The following is a 15817-nucleotide window of genomic DNA, read 5'->3' as shown; positions in this document are numbered from 1 at the left end:
ACTGTCTCCCTGTCTACATAATCAGTAAGGACATGAGGGCAAAGAGGCAAACATTTCATTTTGCAAAATATGAATAAATTCACAAGGAATGGAAGGTAGGAAAATGCAGCTCCAACCATCATGCCTGTCCTAATTTTCCAAAATCTCCATGTGGATAACCCCAGCCTTGTTTATCCCCAAATAAATAGGAGTGATTACTTGAGCTTCATGAATAAGTTTACCAAAAACCATGCAACTCTCATCTTACCCATTCTGTAATTGGAAAGATTAGAGCTTATATTTTCTGTGGTTCCTTCTAGATCTAACTGCCTATGTGTATGTCTACTGTTCTCCTAAAATCTGATATCTAACTCATTGAAACTCCATATCTATCAGGAAAGTCTTAATCGGAATTACTAGGGTCAACAATCACCAAAAGTCAAACATGTCACAAATGTGCCAATATTTTAAAATTTGAACAGATTACCCACAATTCATCACACCTAGAGTTAGTACAAATGAATCATGACATTCTGAGGAACTAACATTTGAATTTAGGGATGTGTACATCAATGACTGAGAATGTAGGCGAGAGAGACTCAGCCTCTGTGAGGATAAAGGGGAATGACAGAAATGCCTTGCAAAGGACACAGCTGATGTGTAGGAGAGAGAGGAACCCACTTGGTTTCTGAACTCTCAGAAAGGATAGTTATTCTAACTTCAACTTTCCTCGGCCACTCACAAGAGGCCCCGGATGATCAAGCTGTGTCTCTTCACCCCTCCATGAAGGCGATACCCCTCTCACCCATGGCTGCAATAGGAAAAGTTCTAGACAGAGGCACCCATTTGACTCTTTTGAAATTATCACTTGAGATATTGTTGTTCTGACTTTGGGCTCTTATGGGCAAATGGGTCTCAAGAACAGTAGCAGAGTGGTAGAGTGGAGCATGAATTGGGGAAATGGAGACATTTATACAAATGACTAAGAACTACAGTGATTTATTGTGAAATTTGGGGCTACTCAACTTCTTCAACTACCATACTACATTATATATTCTCATGTATATAATGGCAATGTTGTGATAGATGGCAATGTTGTGTGGTTGCTTACAATTAAAATTACCATATATTTTGGTTATGTTGGGGGTGTGGCAGATACAAATACATGGTCTCCCACTCTTCCCTTGAGTTAACAAAAACATTCTCAAATCCAAATACTTCCTTCAGCCCAAAATGTATTTCCCACCTGTTTTACTTACCTCACAGCAACACAATAACCTTTTATGTACCAGACATTTCAATTTTATGAGAGGAAACCTTGGTCAAGGTATTGGTGGGACATGTAACATTCATATCGAGGGTGGGAGATGGTGGACACAGAGAACCCAAGAATCTGGTGCTTTCTCTCCCCATGATGCCATTAAGGGCCATAGAACAGCACAAAGGAGGGAAGAACTGACCCTACGTCGAGAGGCAAGTCACCTCATATACATAGTCTATGGAAGTTACTAGTTAACAGATGATGAGAATGATTTTCAATCTTTCTTTGAAAGTCTCGTCTCTATAGATGAGAGGATCCTGGGATCCTTCTATCTTTATTCCTATTTCAAAACCAAATTTATAACCACTGCCTGGTTATAAATCGTTCCTTTCCTTTCACCCTCTAGCATGTTAATATGGAAATTTCATCGCTGAGTCAGTTGAAAGGGACCTTTAACAATAGAAAGAGAAACATCACAGAAATAGACAAAAAGGAGAAATGTTTCCACTCATAGGAATTAATGAGAGCTCAGAAGAAAAAGTCAGTTTGATACATTTTCTCCCCAGAAAGAAGGCTCAGAGGACTTAGGTTTACCTGAGACAAAGGGGAGGTCATTTACAGAGCCTATGGGGACTGTCTCACTAAGACCAGATTTCTGCACACCTAAACTGCCTAGCATATGGGCTTTGGAACTCACCAGAGCTGCCAGGTTTTTGTACAGAAGAACCTAGAGGTGAGGGCAAAGAATACTCACCTGGCCTTTCCAGATGGTCCATCTTTAAAATTTCGTCATCTTTATCATTACGCACAGCATTACACAGGGACCATCTGTACCTGAGCAGGACTAAGACAAAGTTCCCTGGATCAGAGACAAATACTTGGAAACTCCCTCATGGGTCCCCAGATTCTATAGGGTTTTTCATATTCTTATACCTGGTCATTAACCTCAGCTCAGTCAGGGCCCCAAATACTTCCTCAGACTCCACAGGCATACCGAGAACAGACTTCCTAGCCTGATCCTGACCTCTGTCCCTAGGTATTTCTATCATACAAGAAAGTATGATTTTTTAAGAACTCTTAGCCCAGGGACATTGAAGGATTTAAGGCACAGGGATGAGGAACTGTTTTCCCAGATCATGTGTTAAGGGACATATTTTCAAATACCTCATATTTTAATGGATCCCTCCCCTCCTCTTCCAGGCCCCACATTAAGACTCACATTTCCTTATGTGTTCATCAACCTCACCGAAGAAGGGAAAAAAATGAGAAAAAGACAATAAAAAGAACGGTGATGGTAAATAGGATGTATAACCAAAAGGCCACATTTAGGGGTAAGCAGAGAGAGAGGGAGACAAAGAATCAGAAGCAGGCTCCAGGCTCTGAGCTGTCAGCACAAAGCCCGACGTGGGGTTCAAACCCACGAACCATGAGATCATAACCAGAGCCGAAGTCGGACGCTTAACCGACTGAGCCACTCAGGGGCCCCAGGAAGAAAACTATCTTAAATCTCAGTTTAAGTCCCGGAGGTTGGGTTACAGGTATATTTGTTAATAAATACATCAGGCTTCTCACCCCTCAGGGAACGTTTTGGAAGAGCAACAGTTTTCTGGGAAGGACATTAGGACTAGAACCTTCATGTCACACATGAAATATATTGGTTTAAGGAACCAAGATTTGGGGAAAATAAATGGAAAGCAATTGGGATTGTAGTGTGCTTTTAGAAAGGTAAGGAAGAAGATGGTTTCCAACTTGGCACTGATTTCAAAAGGGTGGGATCTCAGCTTGAGCCAGGTTAAGCCCTCCTGACCCAGCACTCTGAAGAATCCCTGTGAAGAACAGGAAATGAAGTAATGAGAGAAGTATTGCCACGTACATTACAGTGTACTAGAATCACTAGGATTCTCTGGAAGATAAGCAGAGAGCTCCCCTGTGCACTGACTGGGCAACTGAGCTGTATTACCTCTTACAAATTCCTCACTATCCCCACTGTCTTGTATGCTCTCCCTCAACAGCAGGGGCTGGAAGACTGAGAACTACATTTCCCGCAAACCTGTATGGGTGGAATCTGGGCCAGGTTGCACTGTGCTGGGTTCTCCTGTCTGTGGGAGATTTTGTTTTGTAGGGGCCTTTGCACTTGCCCTGAAATTTGCTAGACTTGGTTTTGCAACACGGTGCAGTGGTTTCCTGAGGTTTTTGAAACTTCATGATGAGGAATTTGTAAGCATATAATTTCCCATAGTAAACCACTTCCTGCTTTAAATACCTAGAGGGCTGTTTGATGTCTAATTTTAGAGCCCTGGGTCTCCTTAAATTCATTCAACCTGGAGAAGGATTATGTTTGGGGGAGCAGGGCAATAGGGCCTCAGAGTTGTATTCTCTCATTCCAAAGTAGTGAAACATGAAGAATGAAACATTTGCAAGAAATTTGTTGGGTTGGTAGACAGAAAAAAAGAGAAAGTAAAAGAAATTACACTGAGTAGGAAATAATCAGAAATTTAGAAAACCGAGGGGGGTGGGGAAGATGGCAGCATAGGAGGGCGCTGGGCTCACCTCACCCTGCTGATTACTTAGATTCCACCCACACCTGCCTAAATAACCCAGAAAACTGCCAGAAGACTAGCAGAACAGACTCTCCAGAGCCAAGCATAGACAAGAGGCCCACAGAAGAGGACCCACCTCAGCTAATATGCCAGATCCCATCAAGACAGCACCACAAGCCTGGCAGTGTACAAGTAGCCTGGACAGGGGCCACACCACTCAACAGTGAGTCCTGCCCCTGGGAGAGGGGAAGATAAGGTACACACCAGTCTGACTGTGGCCCCAGCAGTGGGCTGGGGACAGACATCGCATGACTGCAGCCCCTACACACCAGTCTGACTGTGGCCCCAGCAGTGGGCTGGGGACAGACATTGCATGACTGCAGCCCCACCCACCAACACAAGTTACTCCAGACAGCACAGGGGAAGTGCCCTGCAGTTCCACGCCACCCCAGGGACTCCCCAAAATGATGAAACAGAAGAACTCTCCTCAAAAAAACTCCAGGAAGTAGCGACAGCTAACTAATTGATCAAAAACGATTTAAGCAATATAGTGGAACAAGAATTTAGAATAATAGTCATAAAATTAATCGCTGGGCTTGAAAAAAGTATAGAGGACAGCAGAGAATCTATTGCTACAGAGATCAAGGGACTAAGAAATAGTCACGAGGAGCTAAAAAAATGCTATACATGAGGTGCAAAATAAAATGGAGACAACCACAGCTCGGATTGAAGAGGCAGAGGAGAGAATAGGTGAATTAGAAGATAAAATTATGGAAAAAGAGGAAGCTGAGAAAAAGAAAGATAAAAAAAATCCAGGAATATGAGGGGAGAATTAGAGAACTAAGTGATGCAATCAAACAGAACAATATCTGTATAATAGGAATTCCAGAAGAGGAGAAGAAAGAGAAAGGGGCTGAAGGTGTACTTGAACAAATCGTAGTTGAGAACTTCCCTGCTCTGGGGAGGGAAAAAGGCATTGAAATCCAAGAGGCACAGAGAACTCCCTTCAGACGTAACTTGAATCGATCTTCTGCACAACATATCATAGTGAAACTGCACGACATACAAGGATAAAGAGAAAATTCTGAAAGCAGCTAGGGATAAACATGCTCTAACTTATAACGGGAGACCCATAAGACTAGCGGCAGACCTATTTACTGAAACTTGGCAGGCCAGAAAGAAATGGCAGGAAATATTCAATGTGATGAACAGAAAAAATATGCAGCCGAGAATTCTTTATCCAACAAGTCTGTCATTTAGAAGAGAAGGAGAGATAAAGGTCTTTCCAAACAAAAACTGAAGAAATTCATCACCACTAAACCAGCCCTACAAGAGATCCTAAGGGGGATCCTGTGAGACAAAGTATCAGAGACATCGCTACAAGCATGAAACCTACAGACATCCCAATGACTCTAAACCCATAACTTTCTATAATAACACTGAATGTAAATGGACTAAATGCTCCAACCAAAAGGCATAGGGTATCAGAATGGATAAAAAAACAAGACCCATCTGTTTGCTGTCTACAAGAGACTCATTTTAGACCTGAGGACACCTTCAGATTGAAAGTGAGGGGATGGAGAACTATCTATCATGCTACTGGAAGTCAAAAGAAAGCTGGAGTAGCCATACTTATAACAGACAAACTAGACTTTAAATTAAAGGCTGTAACAAGAGATGAAGAAGGGCATTATATAATAATCACAGGGTCTATCCATCAGGAAGAGCTAACAATTATAAATGTCTATGCACCGAATATGGGAGCCCCCAAATATATAAAACAATTACTCACAAACATAAGCAACCTTATTGATAAGAATGTGGTAATTGCAGGGGACTTTAATACTCCACTTACAACAACGGATAGATCATCTACACACAGGATCAATAAAGAAACAAGGTCCCTGAGTGATACATTGGATCAGATGGACTTGACAGATATACTTAGAACTCTGCATCCCAAAGCAACAGAATATACTTTCTTCTCAAATGCACATGGAACATTCTCCAAGATAGATCACATACTGGGTCACAAAACAGCCCTTCATAAGTATAAAAGAATTGAGGTCATACCATGCACACTTTCAGACCACAATGCTATGAAACTTGAAATCAACCACAGGAAAAAGTCTGGAAAACCTCCAAAAGCATGGAGGTTAAAGAACACCCTACTAAAGAATGAATGGGTCAACCAGGCAATTAGAGAAGAAATTAAAAAATATATGGAAACAAACAAAAATGAAAAAACAACAATCCAAATGCTTGGGGATGCAGCGAAGGCAGTCCTGAGAGGAAAATACATTGCAATCCAAGCCCATCTCAAGAGACAAGAAAAATCCCAAATACAAAATCTAACAGCACACCTAAAGGAACTAGAAGAAGAACAGCAAAGACACCCCAAACCCAGAAGAAGAAGAGAAATAATAAAGATCAGAGCAGAAATAGACAATATAGAATGTAAAAAAACTGTAGAGCAGATCAGTGAAACCAAGAGTTGGTTTTTTGAAGAAATTTAGAAAACAGAAATAGGAAAGACATGCACCAACCCAGAGATGAAGATGAGAAAAATTATTTAAAACTTTCTAGGGGCACCTGGGGGGCTCAGTTGGTTAACCATCCGACTTCAGCTCAGGTCATGATCTCACCGTTTGTGAGTTCGAGCCCCGTGTCGGGCTCTCTGCTGTTAGCACAGAGCCTGCTTTGGTTCCTCTGTCTCTCTCTCTCTCTCTCTGCCCCTCCCCTGCTCTCACTCTCTCTCTCTCAAAAATAAAATTAACATTAAAAAAAAACTTTTTAAAATAATCAATATTAAAAAAAGAATCAATAAAAAGAGAACAAGAAAATGGAAAATGGAAAAAGAGAAATGTGCCCCCAGAAACTGCAGGAGAACTTTTGAAGAAAAAAAGATACACAGACATACCAAGAGACAACGCTCCATGCAAAGAAACAGATGCAGACACACACACACAAAAACAATATCCCATGGCCATTTTGAATAGCATCTTAATAGGCAGCCATACAGTTTTGTGAGCATCAAAGTGAATTGAAATTTAACAGTTCTTTCTCAAAAGTTATTTTAGGGGCGCCTGGGTGGCCCGATTGGTTGAGCGTCTGACTTCAGATCAGGTCATGATCTCACAGCTCGTGAGTTCGAACCCTGCGTCGGGCTCTGTGCTGACAGTTCAGAGCCTGGAGCCTGCTTTGGATTCTGGGTCTCCCTCTCTCTCTACCCCTCCTCTGCTCATGCTCTGTCTCTTTCTGTCTCAAAAATAAATAAACATTAAAACAAATGTTTTTAACTTATTGTAATTATTATACAATGAAGGGACTTTTCCAGACAATTTTAACATTGAATGCAATGCAGAAATCTGTCACATAACTGTTCTGACAGGTAGTGCCAGACTTTTCTTTAGAATTTCTTTTTTTTTTTAAGTATGAAATTTATTGTCAAGTTGGTTTCCATACAACACCCAGTGCTCCTCCCAACAGGTGCCCTCCTCAATGCCCCTCACCCACCCTCCCCTCCCTCACAGCCCCCATCAACCCTCAGTTTGTTCTCAGTTTTTAAGAGTCTCTTATGGTAGTCTCTTTCATCTCACAACAACTTATTCCGAATCTCCAAGCTAGATATCACTGCCCTCTTTTTCCCTCCCTCCCCTTTTCCTTTCCTTCTCTCCCCCTTCCTCCTTCTCTCTCTCCACAATCGCTTATATACCTCTCCAACTAGAGGTTTCCACACAGATGCTTTAATGACCCATCATGACAAAAATATTGCACTTGGTTAAAAGAGGCGAACAGAGAGGAAGAGCTGGTAAGTAGACATATGTGGTAGGTAAGAATGAGTGAGAATCATGTGGAGGAACTTCCATGAAAACGGTTCCATTGGTAATGAAGCAGCAGCATTTGGGGGGCCATGACGCTTTGGGTAGAAAGAGGAAATCTATACCAATCTATACCAATCCCTTCCCTATGCGTCTGACTTCATGAAACTATATTCTACGCTAAGATGTGAAAGGAGCCTGGCACTTATATAAGACAACAATCTAGACAGAACATTTTAGAACGTTCCGATGAATTAGCTGTGTGATCATCTTGGGTGGGGAGGAGGAGGACTCAGCTGTGGTCCTGGATTAAGTGTTTGCTTTTCTTCCCCTGAAAGAATGACTCTACATGTTGTTTAGGAGAATAAGAGAATGTAAGTCATTCACCTAGGATTTTGCCTGAAAATGGGAAATGTGAGATTTGGATTGACTATAAGCAACGGAGGGTAAGTTCGACAAAAAAATTCCTGGCAACATAGAACTTTTCTGAGAGTCTCAAAATATTTATTATCTCTCTCTCTCTCTCTTTTTTTTTTTTTTTTTTTTTTCCAGTATAAACATACATAATGAGGGACTCAGAAGCCCTCTCATGTCTGGAATACGATGTCACAGGTGATTCCTTACAGGCTCAGCCACTCTCAAACTGATGGCCCAGGGGTGCAGATGTCAGCCTCAGAATCCCTTGCTACCCTCACAAGTAGAGAGGGATCTTTTCTCATCCTGTCTTCCTTCCTTCCCAGAACGTCTCTCCTTGGAGACTCCAGAGGACAGCCTGAAACAGGAAGAAAATTGTTTGATTGTAACTGTGACCCAGCAGAATGGTGGTACCCATTTGGGACAGCAGACACAATGAAACAGAGGCAGATCATAAAATTTTCTGTACATCATTAAACACTCAGCAAAATCCTGTCAGGACAGGATTATATGACTCTCGACCTATAGTCTGGGAAATAGTTGTCACAAGAGACTATTGTTTCTCAAGATGAATGTATAAGAAATGTTTTAATCTCTAAAGCATTTGTTCCTCAATGGCCAACCCTTTCTTGTGACTTTGTCCTGATTCTACCTATGAAGATAACCCCACCCTTTATAATAATAAAGCTATATAATGTTACTGTTATAGAATCGTTATATTGTTATAATAATTATATAATGGGAGTTGTCGAATGAGCCGTAAAAGTCAATCCTCACCAAATAGCCCACAACTTTCACCTTCCATAGCAGAGAGAAGACAGAAGTTTAACATGTAACATTCCTATTGAGGGGGTGATATGAGGGACACAAAGAACTCAGGGATGTCTAAGTTCAAGGACCAAAAACGCAAGAATCTGGTGTGTTATCTCCCTGTGATGTCACAAGGGAGTCACAGAAAAGCATAAAGAAAGCTAGAGCTGACCTTACCTAGAGAGGCACGCACACAATTTTCAGGAATTATGGTCACCTGGTGGTCAGAATGTCCCTCTGAACAGTGGACTTTCAGTCTCCTCGGGCTATTTGTACGATGATCTATCCCTACAAGGTCCTTCTGCACTTATCCCTATCACAAAGGCAACTTTATAACAGGTGCCTGGACAAGAGTCACCTAATTTTTTTTTAATGTTTATTTATTTTTGAGACACAGAGAGACAGAGCATGAACGAGGGAGGGTCAGAGAGAAAGGGAGACACAGAATCGGAAGCAGACTCCAGGCTCCAAGCTCTCAGCACAGAGTCTGACGTGGGGCTCAAACTCACTGACCGTGAGATCATGACATGAGCCGAAGGCAGACGCTCAACCGACTGAGCCACCCAGGCGCCCCGCCTAATTTTTTTTTTTTTTTTTAATGGTAGCTTCGTCAATGAAACTATCAGGAGAAACATCACAAGTATAGATGAGTAAAGAGAAACTTTTCCACCTACAGGAGACCCTAGATTCTGAAGTCAGTGAGGGCTCAGAACCAAACTTCTGCTTGAAAAGTGTTCTCCCTAGAGAGAAGACTCAGAATTCCTAGGCTAAACAGAGTGTGAGGGGGCTGTCTCGCAAAGACTAGATTTGGATGTGGAGTTCTCAGCCATCTAGCACATTGACCATGAAAGTTACTAGAGCTGACAGCTTACGGGCACAATGAGCCCATAGAGAAGTGAAGGGCAAAGAATACTCACCTGGCCTTCTCAGATGGTCCATCTTTATCTCATTTCCTTTATCCTTACGCACAGCATTATGCAGAGAACACCTGCATCTAAGCAAGACTAACACGAAGCATGGTGGGTCAGAGACCATCATCTGAAAATTCCTTCATCTGTCGCCAGATTACACAGAGTTTCCTGAGAACTTATACCTGGGCCTTACATCAACTCAGGCAGGGCCCTAGATACCTCCTCATGCTTTATACGTGTACCACAGATGGGCTTCCTAGTCCAGTCCTGGCCTGTGTGCCCCAGATACTTCTAGCACCTGTAAGATTAGGATTTCTAAGACGTTTAGCCCTGCGTCATTAAGACCTTGAAGTTCAGAGAACAGCAAACATTGTTTCCATGTCCCCCGCCTTACAGTGTGTACCTTCTCACTCCACACACACATTCTCTCATTCAGCTCCCCTGTGTCCTAAGGCCGAGGGGAAATATACTCACATTTCTTTATATATTGGTCAATCTCAAGTAAAAAGGGAGAGAACATGACAAAGAGAAAAAATACAAAAAGCATAGCAAACAGGGCGTAGAGCCAAGGAACACCATTTGGGAGTAAATTGGCCCCGGGTTCAACTCCCGCCATTGAGATCTGAGAGAAGACACGGAGTTCTCTGCCCCAGGCTGTCTCACCTCCTAGGTGATCCAGGTGATGAAGTCACAGCCTCAGGCACAATGGGAGGGGTGAAGATCTGGATGGGGATTGGCCAAGCCTCATTCTATACATGCTGTGTAGAAACAAGGAATCTCAGGGAGCTTAGAAGCCACAGCTCTATTGAACCAAAAATACTAGACTATCAGGCCAAAGCAGCAAGAAGGTAGATTGTTCCAGAGATATGCAGAGTGTTCAGTTCACTGCACCAGAACCGGATCCATTCACGAAATGAAGGAACTGTTTTCCTAGACTTCACAGTCCCAGAGCTAGTCTTTGTCAGCAGAATGATGTCTAAGTTGAAAGACCAAATTTTCCTGAGGAGAGAGTTCAGATCCTTCCCTAGAAGCTCGGAAATAGCTTGTCTTTGTGTGCTCATCATGTCAGGACTGTGTGTCACTGGATCATGGGAACTTCTCCCCAGTCATGTCAATGGGGAGGGAAGAGTTTATTTTCTTCTTTTTTTTTTACTGTTTATTTTTTAAGAGAGAGCATGAGCAGGGGAGGGACAGAGAGAGCGGGGGAGGAACAGTGGATCCAAAACAGGATCTGTGCTAACAGCACAGAGCCCGATGCAGGGCTCGAACTCTCTCCAACCGTGAGATCATGACCTCAGCCGAAGTCGGGAGCACAACCGACTAAGCCACCCAGGTGCCCCAGGAAGAGTTTATTTTCTTTTTTTATTAATGTTTTTTCTTTATTTATTTTTGAGACAGAGAGAGACAGAGCGTGAACGGGGGAGGGTCAGAGAGAGAGGGAGACACAGAATCTGAAATGGGCTCCAGGCTCTGAGCTGTCAGCACAGAGTCCGACGCGGGACTCGAACTCACGAATTGGACGCTTAACCAACTGAGCCACCCAGGCGCCCCAGAAGAGTTTATTTTCTAAGATGGGGGTTATGTTCTTTTAAATGAAACAGAACATTAGGCAGGAGTGTTGCTCCGAATATCGCCGTTCTTTTCCTATCTTTTAATTCCTAACCTACTACACAAACCCATCTAACACGTTTCGAAGAAGAACTTCGATCAATCGATTCTCCCTGGTTCAAAAGAGCACTTGACACTTGTCTTATGCTTCAAGCTACTTTCCCCAGAGATTCCCCGCCCACAGGCAGCACCCTGTCAGCACCCGCCACAGGCAGCACCACTCCCCCTGCCCACAGGCATCCCAGTCCCCGGTCTGAACTCGACCTTCTCTAACGTCACCTGGCCACAGCCGCTGACCAAGTGCCAATGTGCCTCCACGGTCTTTGCCAGCTGCCAACACTTGTTATGGACCGTCTCCGGGAGTCTTCGTGCCTAATCTCTCTCTGCCACGAATACGGGCTTCCTCCCAAAGTCCACAAACGCCCTCTTGCTCACCCAGAACATCAAGGAGAAGTCGCTGACACCATCCCACTGCCTAAGAACAAAAACAGTGCCCAATGCTGTCTTATGACAGGAACCCCCAGGCCTAAATCCTGCCCTCTAGGGGCTTCTCGTCCAGCTGAGGAAAGAACACTCCAGGTGAAAAGGGGGTGGGGGCCATTGTGGGAAAACTGGGGAGTTCTTTATGGAACATGAGAGGAGAAAAATCTAGTAAATAAATGGAACTAAAAGGAAATGATCTCCTGAGAGTCAAAAGGACTTCCTGGTTTCAAGGAATGTAAATAGGGAACCACGACACCTGCCTGCCTTTATTGGCTTTGTTTCTAGTTGAGTCTCAGAAACGAAAGTTCTTCGACCCGAGCCTTTTAAAAACTTATCAGGATAAGAATTAATGTCTAGAAGCTGAAACAAAACAAACAACAAAAAGTTGGTCATTACTGTTATCGTTACTAACAACCGCACTAGAATAAAATCTACATGATTCTGTTATTTTGTGTTGATATCCTAGACAGAAAGCCTCATGTTTTAGGCCAAACCAGTATTCCTTGACCCCAGCACATCTTTCTTCTCCCAAAAAGCTCTTTCCTCCTTATGGAGGACTCTGTTAAAATTCTTTTCTCCTTTTCATATAATCTGCTTGAATCTCCATGTATATAGGGGGAAAAAATCAAGGAGGATACAATTTTTTTAAGTTTTTTAATTTAAAAAAATAAATTAAAGAAATACAAATAAAATAAATTTAATTAATGTGTTAATTAATTCCAGTTAGTTAACATACAGCATAATGTTAGTTTCAGGTGTACAATTTCATGATTCAGCACTTACATAAACACAGGGTGGAAAGATACAATTTAAATAATCACAAGCGAGGAGGCTTTTTAAACCAATAGCACTTGCCTCATCCTTTTAACAAGGAAGGCATTTTAAATCCCAAGGCTCGGGGCCCCTGCGTGGCTCAGTCGGTTAAGCGTCCGACTTCGGCTCAGGTCATGATCTTGCGGTCCGTGAGTTGGAGCCCCGCGTCCAGCTCTGTGTTGACAGCTCCAGCCTGGATCCTGCTTTGGATTCTGTGTCTCCCTCTCTCGCTGCCCCTCCCCCTCTCAAAAATAAATAAACATTAAAAAAAATTTTTTTAACAGCCCTCAGACCCTCAAAATTCCTACAAGGGCTTGCACTGTATTAATCACAGCTTTTACCCAACCAGACAACACCCAAAACCTTACAGCAGCGTCTGGATCTTGAACTTTCTGAGGGTTCCCTGCCCATCCTCTCCCTTGCAGATGCTCTAGTAAGGCTTTGTCCTGCAGCAGAGACAAGTCTTCCTATGTTACCATTGTATCATCAATGTAATTGGCCCATGGTACTGATGTGGGGAAGGAGAACAGGGACAGGTCCCAGCAACCATTCCGGGACATATGGTGGGGCTGTGCAGGCAGCCCCGGGGGAGCACTTGAAAGGTTCATCATTGTCCCTCCCATGTGAAGGCAAATTGATCTTAGGAAAAACATATTTGTCAGTCTTTTCCATGAATCTCTTGAAAATGAAGCACTTTTGCAGGAACACTTTTTGCCAAAGGGTCAAAGAAAAACCAGTGCTGTCTGCAAGAAACACAAGACTTAAAAGTGGCCAGGGTTAAAATCCGATGAGAGGTCATTATAATGGGGTGAACAAAGGAACTTCTACAGATGTATATTACAAATGTATGTTACAGATATATGTTACAAATTATGCCCCCTTTCTTTCCTTCAGTCTCTGTGGGCCAGGTTTTGATTACCTCCTAGGGAGTTTACATTTCAAAGACATGATAACATTTACAACTTGAAGGGACAGAGAAAGAATGCAAGTTTTCTAGAAGTTTTTGAGTAAGTGCTATTTAAAACATTTTTTTTTTTTTTTTTTTTTTTTGGTAAGGGTCAGAAAGCATGGGGTGTTTTGTCTGTGTTTTCATCAGTTACCATAACATTCTCCTCTTTTCCTTCATTTCATCACTTTCTCAGAGATTTCACCTCTTTGTGCACTAAGCAGGCTTTGCCACAAATGCCCGGATCTTAATCAGTGGCAGCTTGCATCCTCCTGGCTTTGCAAAACAGCACCCTAAGGTCTCCAACTGACTATCCTGCTCTCCCACCCCTGTCTGCCAGCCCTGAAAGTAACAGACTAGTGGACACCCCCGCATCCTTCTCTAACCTCAGCGCTTCTAACTTTCTAACCTGAGCTTCACCCTCTAGTCGGGCCTGGCGGCCAGCGAGCTGCCCACAGTAGAGGCCAGCCCACCACGGCAACGACATGCTTCCCTCCTCCCTCACAGTGTGCCCTGAGCAGCTTCACCAAATGCATTATATCAGCCTGTGCTTTTGGGGTGTCCCTGTAGTCATGCAGTGGTCCATCTGACATACAAGTCACACACACCCCCTCCCCCGCACACACACAGAAGTCGATGGCCAACTTAGGAGTCCCCCTGCAGATGCCTCTTGACCAAGGCCCATTTCTTCAATCTGCTAACTGGCTCACCAATTGTTGGTTCATAATCCTGTCGGGAGATTCCCAGGTGAAATCTGAAACCAGCCCCATATGAAGAAGGCAAATAGAGGCAGGCCACTCCGGGTTGGTAGGTGGCAGTTTTAATAAAGGAATTTACAAAAGGAATTTACATGAGAGGCTTAACTTGGGAGGCAGCAAGACCGGTGGGTGCCCCCCACCTGCTTGCCACCTAACTGGGCTCGGTCACGTACACCATGCAGAAGTTCTCATCACCACATCACTATCTCAAGGCTGTGTCCTCTGGGAGTGAGAACCCCCATTCCAAGAACAGGGGAAGGCATGAGGAACCTCCAAGTGCCTGGGTCCAGGTCACGGGTCAGCCGGTGGTCACGTCTCTTTGATGATGTTCCCAAACAATATCACTTTGAGATACTGATTTCATTTTCTTGGGATATATACCCAGAATTGGACTGCAGGATCATATGGCAGTTTGATTTTTAATTTTTTGAGAAACTTCCATACTGTTTTCCATAGTGGCTGCATGCACCAGTTCGCTTTCCCGCCCAAGTGAATTCACCCAAGTCAATTCTCCCTTTTCTCCACACCTCACTAAAAGTTGTGCCTCGGAGCATTTGGGTGACTCAGTCGGTTGAGCATCTGACTCTTGATTTCAGCTCAGGTCATGATGCCAGGCTCGTGGGACCCAGGCCCGCATCAGGCTCTGCCCTGAGCATGGAGACTAGTTAAGATTTTCTCTCTCTCTCTCTCTCTCTCTCTCTCTCTCTGTCTTTCTCCCCAATAAATAAATAAATAAATAAATAAATAAATAAATATTGTCTCTTGTCCTTTTGATGATAGCCATTCTAACAGGTATAAGGTGACATCTCATTGTGGTTTTGATTTGCATCTCCCTGATAGTGATGATGAATGTCTCTTTACCGACTTCTTGGCCATTTCTATGTCTCCTTTGGAAAAATGGCTGTTCACATCCTTTGTCCATTTTTTAATTGTTTTTTTTGTTTGTTTGTTTTGGGGTTTTTTTTTTCCTGTTAAATTGTGTGAGTTTTCTATGTAATTTGGATAGTAACCCTTCATCAGATAGGCGGTTTCCAAATATTTTCTTCCACTCCCTAAGTTGACTTCTAGTTTTGTTAATTGCTTCCTTTGCTGTGCAGAAACATTTTCGTGTTATATAGCCCACTGGTTTGTTTTTGCTTTTGTTGCCTGTGCTTTTAGGGTCTTATCCAAAAATTGGTGTCGAGACCAATGTCTAGGAGCATTTTCACTATGTTTTCCTCAGTAATTTTTATGGTTTCAGGTCTTTCTTTTAAGCCTTTAATTCCTACTAGTTAATTTTTGTAAGTGGTATGATATAAGGGTCCTGTTTTATTCATATTTACTTATGAATATCCAGTTTTCTTAACACCATTTATGGAAGAAACTATCATTTCCCCATTGAGTGTTCACGGCATCCTTGTCAAAAATTAGTCAACTGTACATGGGTTTATTTCTGGGCTCTGTACTCTATTCCATTGGTCCATGTGTCTGCTT

The 15817-nt window shown here is 42.9% G+C and overlaps 1 long non-coding RNA gene and 1 pseudogene across 1 annotated transcript; one reads left to right on the top strand and one right to left on the bottom strand.

Moving 5' to 3' along the window:
• The window catches only part of LOC144616997 (scavenger receptor cysteine-rich type 1 protein M160-like), a 62676-nt pseudogene that overhangs the window by 22214 nt on the left and 24645 nt on the right, over positions 1-15817 (top strand).
• LOC144616945 (uncharacterized) lies at positions 8084-10612 on the bottom strand. Its single transcript, XR_013556873.2, has 2 exons — positions 10211-10612; positions 8084-8373 (listed from the first exon to the last, which is right to left on the bottom strand). It is a non-coding gene; the product is annotated as an uncharacterized LOC144616945 (long non-coding RNA).

This window comes from Panthera onca, chromosome B4 (genome assembly GCF_046562875.1).
Source record: "Panthera onca isolate mPanOnc1 chromosome B4, mPanOnc1 haplotype 2, whole genome shotgun sequence".
NCBI classification, from domain to species: domain Eukaryota; kingdom Metazoa; phylum Chordata; class Mammalia; order Carnivora; family Felidae; genus Panthera; species Panthera onca.
This window is presented reverse-complemented; position numbering and strand designations above follow the sequence as displayed.